General features: G+C 38.6%; 1 pseudogene; it reads right to left on the reverse strand.

Annotated features, from left to right (window-relative positions):
* Positions 1 to 4,011: 4,011 nt before the first annotated feature.
* Positions 4,012 to 4,348, reverse strand: LOC113922765 (annotated as a pseudogene).
* Between the last annotated feature and the right edge of the window lie 4,434 nt (positions 4,349 to 8,782).

Below are 8,782 nucleotides of genomic sequence, written 5' to 3' on the forward strand. Positions count from 1 at the left end.
ACAAAACAGCTCAATTTTAGAAATAAAGTCCTTTGAAAATAGGTGTCAAGTATTATTACAGGGATTTTATGGTGTCCAGATGAGAATCTACAGACTTACTGAGGGGCCATGGCCTTGTGACTGTGGGTACAAGGTAGAGATGGCTCCTCCACTGGGCCCTTTTTCCTACTATGAATGTTCTATTTTGAGAGCAACCAGTGGGAGTACAGATTAAGAAATATATAGACTAATAGCCAGAATCCCCTTTTTTATAACTGAATACCAAAAAATGGATTCAAAATATCTTTATTCTCCTCTTCCCCACCCCACTATATTGTCTCTTGAATCTTTTTTCTGATTCAAGAGAAAGGGAAAAATAGGAATGTTAAAATTATTTTATTCAAGATAAAATAGTTTAAATGCTATAAAAAATCATAATCCCAATCTTTGATGCTACTTATTGGCATATGAGAAAATTAAAATAATTAATTCAACAAAAGGCTTGTATCATCTCTCTCTGATACTGACCATTTATTATGAATTTATTATTTATTTGGATTTGTTAACCAAAGTTTTGTTTCAACTATGAGTCATCTTTGGTGAAATGAAATGGAACCTGTTAATAGAGCTCTAGTTCTTATAAATAATGAAATAACTTAAGAAATTCAACCCATTGTGTTTATCTAACTTTACTGTATCCATTAGGGTTAAGTCAGAGAAGCAGAACCAGTAGGAGATACTCGTGTTATAAGGTTTTAATCTATGTGTGAACTGGTTGGCCCTCCAAATACCTCTTAAGAATCTCAGTTGTGGTCCACTCTAACTGCAAACATACAAAAAAAGAAATTCTGGGAGATGTAGTTCAGCCTAGCCAAGTTGACACATGACAAAGCCACCACATGTGGTTTGAGATTTAAATACTTTCTTTAGGCCTTTAGGGATTAAAAAAACAACATAAAGTGCCTCAATCTACCTCAAGTTTCTTTCAATTGATTTTTTTTTTAAATGTGGTTTAGAAAAAATCAACCATTGGAACAATTAATAATACAAATTGGCAAATGTTAAACAAAATATTGCCTCTGAAAATAATGATCAATAAACCATATATTAGTATAAATCACATGTATATACCTTGTTATTATATTGGGCAATATAATCCAATGCTTTAGGATATTCAAAATTTGACAGCTGGGGGAGTTGAAATGCTGGCTCAGTGACCTGCTAATGAGTGAACTTAACCTACATTTCCTCCTACACAAAATGAGGACAATCATACCTATTTCCTAGGATTGCTAGGAGGTTAGTTGAGATAACATATGTAAAGCTCTTAGCACAGTGTCTGGGACACAGTAATTGCTCACTAAATTATAATAATTATTATTAACAGTAGAATGTTCACCATTATTTTGTAAACATTTTTTTGCTTTTACTTGAAAAACAGTGCTTAATAGCTTTGACCCTATTTTGTTCAAATGAAATTTCTGACAGCACCTTGCCAGAAGGGGAACATAGAGACACTAAGATACATTTTTGATACCTCACTGATTTTTCAAGTCTATGAATTCTAAATCCCCAATGCGGACATGAACTTTCTGCTCTCACTCTGGGCTGATTGATTTCGAGTCCAGTGGACAGCAGGCAGAAAAGCACCTGGTGAGCAGTAAGCAGGTGGAAAGTCCTGTGTTCAGACAGGAGGCTGCTATTTCTGAACACGCACTTTTCTTGTCCTTGCCATTCCTGTGCAAAGCCGCTTTATTTGTGTATGGCCAAGAGCCTGAAGCCAAATGAAAAGCAAATGCAATTAGGGGAAATGGATGAAACTTCCTTACATAAGACTTTTTATTTTTTTTTCCTTTTACTCTCCAAGCTGCAGAAATTGCAATTGTTTGTAGCAGAAACTAATAAGAGCAAGGAAAATTATTCCAGCTCTATACTATAAATGAGTGAAAGAGGCAATTTGTAATCCACAGGGGGCTTGTTTCATGGGCCCAGTGAAGAAATGTTGTGCTTGTATGGCCTTTTAAGCCATGAGGATGAACTTAAATGCCTCCCTTTTTGTCAACACTATCTATTCTAGGAGAGCCATTCTATTCTAGGGAAACAAATCTAAAATTTGGTTAAGATAGAAATAGATTTAATAGGGACACCTGGGTGGCTCAGTGGGGTAAGTGTCTTCCTTTGGCTCAGGTCATGGTCCCAGGGTCCTGGGATTGAGTCCTGCATCGGGCTCCCTGCTCAGCGGGGAGCCTGCTTCTCCCTTTGCTGGCCGCTCCCTCTGCTGCGTGTGCTCTCTCTCTCTCTCTGGCAAATAAATAAAATTAAAATATATATATATTTAATAAAACTTATTCTTACATTAAGGCATTTTAAGAGCTTGGAGCTATGTATACACCATAAGGGAGATGCTGATGAAGAAGATACTTTACCTTCTCAGCAACTCACATCAAACATTCCTAAAGAAATATTTAAAAATACAGAATGACTTCAGTGGTATTTGGGGTGGGAGGGTAGTGGAAGTTACTAGACTTGGAATCAGAACATCTAACTTTGAGCTACAGTTTTGCCCCGTTTTTCAACCCAGTACTAACCCTTTACAGTCTTGGACTATGGATTCCTCCAATATAAAATAAGGATGATTACATTTGTTTCTGTTTATCACATAGTATTGCAGGGAATATTAAATAATATGTTAAAATGCTACACAGGCATATACTGCCATGCATGTAGAGACAAGAGTGGCAGTACATACTCCAGCACTAAACTAACATTGGTTTAGTTCCTACTACTAAACTAACAAGTAAGAAAAAAATATAGAACTCAGGAACTGGAATATGCCTCAAAATAAATACTTGAATTTACTTTGTGACATACTGTTATTTGTAGAGTCGGCATTTACTGCATATGGCTAACGGATCTAGTGCTTTTTATTTAATGTTATTTATAATATTTTATACCATGTATATAATGTTATCTATAATAATTACATGTTATTTATAGTGAAACTGTTCCATATTTAGGCCTAGATTTCAGGCCGAGGTGCCTAGAGAATTCTGGAAGAGTATAGGGGGTGGTAGCTCTGATGCTCTTCCTTCAGTATGAGGAAGGTTCATGACATGTTAGCGCTAATGGTACAGGGATGTGGTCACATAGAATTTCAGCTACTATGGAATAGTAAAAACCAGATTTCCTTACTTCCTTAGATACTCTGTACTGTTTCTTACTGTTCTGTGTACTCTGACATTTTTCATTTTTTTAAGAAGATTTTATTTATTTATTTGGGGGACAGAGAGGGACACAGTGAGGGAGGGAACACAAGCAGGGGGAGTGGGAGAGGGAGAAGCAGGCTTTCCGCTGAGCAGGGAGCCCGATGTGGGGCTCGATCCCTGGACCCTGGGATCACGACCTGAGCCAAAGGCAGACGCTTAACAACTGAGCCACCCAGGCGCCCTGACTTTTTTCATTTTTATTTGAGCCTTGCCACCAGTCGGAACCCCGTGGTCTCCGAGGCTCCGGTTTGTAGGCCTTGAAGCATATCCTGTTGTTCTGACAGCTTTGTAGCCTGACAGCTCCCTTCTCATTTCTTCACTCTGTTAGGGGAGGTGTTTGCTGTGCTACTGAGGGGGTGCAAATAAAACCTTCTCTGGTTATTACAAGGTGAGAATGAAAGAAAATACATTTAAAAGATAGCGGAAGAGACTAACATTAAATGTGCTCATACAAAAATCACTTGGCTCAGGGCTAGGAGAGTCAGCCAACAAGGGCTTTGGTGTGCACAGAAGACTAGACTAATCTGCCTCTGGTGATGGAGTTACAATGAATAGACACAGTCTCTGCTCCCCAAGGACTCATTATGAGGGTAGTAATCCTTAAATCTCGCTCTGTACCTGTCACCTAGAAGCCTTAAAATACAGATGCCTGGGGTCTACCCTGAGAAATTCTGCTTGAATTATTCTGATTCAACTGATTGAGGGTGGTTGCTGGATAGAGCACATATTTTTATTTTTATTTATTTTTTTTCCTAAAAGGCTTTATTACATGGAGGGGAAGGGGTTCAGTCCTTCTTGGCTGCGGCTTTCCTAATGGCGGCCAGGACATTGCTCAGCTCCTCTCTCTTCCTCTTGGCTCGGATGTGTGTCCCCACCCTTTTCTTGATGAACTTGAGGGCGCGCTTGTCCTTGGAGACCTTGAGCAGCTCGGTGGCCCGCCGCTCGTTGGGGGCGAAGCCGCACACCTCTCGGATCATGTCCCGCACAAACTAGGTGGGCTTGGTGAGGCGCCCGCGGCGGCGGCTGTGCTTCGGCTTGCTCACGTTCTTAGTCTCCTTGTGGCCCTTGTTAAGGCCCACGGCCATAGGGTAGCGCAGAGCCATGGCGGCTGCTCCTCAATGGCTCCCGCAAGAGCACATATTTTTAAAAGTCGTCCTCATGATTTTCAGGGTCAGTCAGGTTTAAGATTCATAGTTCTAATCACTGCTGGTTTTAGTCTTTTATGTGTTACCAAATCAAAAAAAAAGTCACAGAATCTCCTTTTTTTTTTTTTTTTTTTAAGGGGCTGGGGGGATGGGAGAGGGAGACAGAATCTTAAGCAGGCTCCACACACAGCTGGAGCTGGGGGCGGGGCGGGGTCTCACGACCCTGAGATCATGACCTGAGCCAAAATCGAGAGTCCCACTCTTAACCGACTGAGCCATAAAATCTCCTTTTTGACTCAGTGTCCCTATCTGTGAAACATGGATGATATCGGTAACCATTCATTCATTCATTCATTCATGTCATAAACACTGATGAAAGTCATATTCTGTGTTGGATGTTATAATAGGGTCAAAGAGAGAGATGAGTCACAGTATCCACTATAAAGGGGTTTAGAGTAAGAAAACTTTAAAACTGCAAACCTGAACAGTTTTGGAAACCAACTTTCTGTACAGAGCAGACAGGAACGCTGTTCTAATTGATTGATTAAATCAGTTCCTGCACCTGAGCTGCTGAAAGCTTCTGGCACATAATCCCATGATGGCGCTGACAAGTCTCCCTTTAATTTAATCTCCAAGCACACTACCCTGTCTGGCAATCCCACTAAATGTCCTATACTAGTGTATTTAGAGTCCCACTCACAGAGACTGTTATTTTATGCTTTTTCTTCTAAAACCTTCAACACCACCCCACACAATGTTCAGCTGTTGATGTGGCTTATTATTTCACACAGAAAAATAGAGGCAGAAAATAGAAGCAATTAAGAAGGGAATGCATTGTTTCCCAAGTACCAAATCTATCAATTTACCTGCATGCACTCTAATATGTTTTGCCTTTCTTCTTAAGGTTGTTCCTGCTCATACGTAAGCATAACAATTCTCGTGTTCTGAATCCACTGTGCTCTTAGCTATGGAAACAGTTTAGCTGTCTCCACACTCAGCCATATCATCAATTTATTCCTGTCAGGTCTTTCCCATCAACAAACCTGCATTAGTAGTACCTGAACAAAACTAAACAAGACTATCCTCCTAGGAACCTGCATCTTCCTCCAGCTATTCACCCCATCTCTCCACTCCTGTACTCGATAGAACTCCTTAAAACTGTCTGTCTGGGTTGTCTTTACTGTCTTTGCTCCCAATCTTTTATCCCCACCTGTCTAGAAACATCAAAGTCACAAGATAGTTATCAAGTCTCTGTTCTCGTCTAAGTCAGCCCCCAGATGGGATTTGACACAGGTGGCCACTCTTAGAAACAGTCTCCTCTTAGTGTGCCTGACACCATGTTGTCCTTGGCTATGCTGCTCTATGACTAATTGCTTGTTTCCAGTCTACTTTGCTGACATTTTAAATGATGAATCTCCCAGAGGTGAGTCCTAGTCTCCTTTTTGGTCTCTAACTGAACTCTCTCTCGTCATAGCTTCTGGTTCCATGACTTTAAATGCATTTCTTAGGGGATAACCCCTCAAGTGCATACATCTGCCTTTCTTTCTTTTTTTTTTTTAATATTTTATTTATTTATTTGAGAACGAGAGAGTGAGAGAGAGAGAGAGAGCCCAAGAGGGGGTAGGGTCAGAGGAAGAAGCACACTCCGTGATGAGCAGGGAGCCCGATGTGGGACTCGATCCCTGGACTCTGGCATCATGACCTGAGCCGAAAGCAGTCACTTAACCAACTGAGCCACCCAGGCGCCCTACATCTACCTTTCTTATGCCTGGTGCTTTCTCCCCTCAAACCTGTTCTTGCTCCTCTTCAGTCTTTCCCCTTTTAGTTCATGGAATTAATTGGCCCTGCCCTTCAATTCCAAAACTAAATGCCACCCCTCAATTCCTTTTTTCCTAGGAATGAATCCTACCACATGAAATGGATTAGAAAGTTCTGTTAGCAGTGTCTTCCGGTTTGATTCTTTCAGTGTCACCTATGACTCCTTGGCTCAAGCCACTCTCATCTTTTTCTGGACACTGCACCAGCCTCCTAAATAGTTTCATGGCAACGACTTTTGCTTTTCTGTAAATTATTTTCCAGAGTTGCCAGAATGATTTTTTAAAAAATCACAGCTTATTAACTCACTTTAATGGCTTCAACTGCAATTTCAATATAATCTATCTCCTTTCAAACAAATCAATTTTTAAAAAGACATTTTGGAGAAAATTGAGGAAATGTGGATGAGCGCTTGAGAATATTAAAGGATTATGGTTAATTTTGTTAGGTGTTAGGCATTTTGGTTATGGAAGAGATTGACCTTATTTTTAGATAAATTTATGGGTGAAATAACATGATTTCAGGAACTTCCTTTAAAATGCTATAGTATCCCATCCCTGTAAAAAAGAAAGAAAAAAAGAAAAGATAAAGATGTGTGGCAAAATCATAATTGTTGATTCTGTTCACATGAAAGTATACTATATTCTCTACTTTTGTATGTTTGACAGTTTTCATAATATAAATTAAAAAAAAAGACAATGAAAATTTTTTCAGTTCTTTGTTATGGCCTTATATGGTTGAATATCTGCCTTCTTCGGTGATCTTGTATTCCATTCTCCCTTTTGTTTGTTCAGTCCTATCTGCCTTCTTTCTCTCCCTGAACACTTAAGCCTGTACGCCTTCTAGTCCCTCTGCCTGATGTACTCTACACCGTGACTTATTTTGGTTTTACTGCCAGAGAGGTTTTCCCTGACCATCCCCGCCCCCACCTTCACATACTCTGTTTTTAAAAGTTATGCTACCTTGTTTACATGTTTATTGTTGGTTTTCTTCTATTAGAATTAAAGCTCCATGAGGGATCTAAAACAATGTATAGTGGGTACTTAACAAATACTTGTAAATGGATGAAGTGGACATTGTTGTTTACCTCATTTTAAAAATGAGGAAACTAGATGAACCATGAGAGACGATGGACTCTGAAAAACAAACTGAGGGTTCTAGAGGGGAGGGGGGTGGGGGATGGGTTAGCCTGGTGATGGGTATTAAAGAGGGCACGTTCTGCGTGGAGCACTGGGTGTTATGCACAAACAATGAATCATGGAACACTACATCCAAAACTAATGATGTAATATATGGTGATTAACATAACAATAAAAAATTTTTAAAAATGAGGAAACTAAGGCTATAAAAATTACGTGATTTTCCTAATGTCACAGATATTAAAAGGCAGAACTGAGATGTGAACTCAAGTTTTTCTGACTTGGGAGCCTTTACACCTCTATTATATTACTTCCTGGTCGAATGGATTAAGGGCAAGGAGGGGGAAGGGGGCTGGGGAGCATAATCCCCCACTCTCAAATTTGAAAGAATTACATTTGTCCGTATATGCTTTGGGAGGAAATTCCATGATTTAATTATATTCTCAAAGGAGTTCTTGAGCCCCCCAGTTTTTACCATTGTTTCTTTGGGTGCTACCAGGGGACAACTTGCAACGTTAGATGCTCAATATATAGGAATTTTAAACTGTTTGCAGACTAGAGCATTATGTTATGCAGTCCTGAAGACCTGCACTTGTGAGCACTTAACTTTTTTTGCATTTAATAACTTTCTTTTTTTTTTTTTTAAAACAGGCTATTAGACATCCCTCTATGCCTTCATACTGGTCTCTGGGATTTCAACTGTGTCAATGGGGATATAATAGCACAGATGTGCTGAAAAAAAAAGTATGATATTCCTAAGTGTACCTTAAATGATATGGTGAGAATGGAAAGGAACAAGAAGATTAGAAAGTATAGTGATTATACTGTAACACACACAGATACACACATACACACAGGTCATGGAACTGGCATCATTTTTGTGTATTATTTTTTCAGTTTCCAATAAAAGAATCATTTTCATTCTCTTTTCTCACAGGAAATTTGTTTCACAATGAAATGTTTGCAGATGAGAGAGATTTTAAATTTTATAAAATAATGTTTCTATTTTCTTAATGTAATGATAGAACATGTCACTATATATTGTTTTTTTGTTTTTGCTTTTGTTTTTATGGAATAAATTTTTTATTACTCCACACATCAAAATTTCCAAAAGGTAAAGTGTTAAATGTAGAAAGTAAAGCCATAGTCTTTATTATTTGAACATGTCACCATATAATATAATTTGTATATGACTTAATGATGCTAGAGGCTTATGGACAAAGTTTTTTTTTAAGACTAGCTTATATCAAATCAAGAAATTTATTACCTAAATGACATAATTTAACAGGAATGTATAAAAAATATTTAAATATAAATATAATAGTAAAAAGTTCAGCAAGGGAAAGAGATTTGGTGTTGGGTCATTAAGTATTTGTAGAAAAGACAGGATGTAGAATCATAGACATTTTTTCCCCTTGAATCATTTCAAGACTTGATT

The sequence above is a fragment of the Zalophus californianus genome, chromosome 9 (genome assembly GCF_009762305.2).
Source record: "Zalophus californianus isolate mZalCal1 chromosome 9, mZalCal1.pri.v2, whole genome shotgun sequence".
NCBI classification, from domain to species: Eukaryota; Metazoa; Chordata; class Mammalia; order Carnivora; family Otariidae; genus Zalophus; species Zalophus californianus.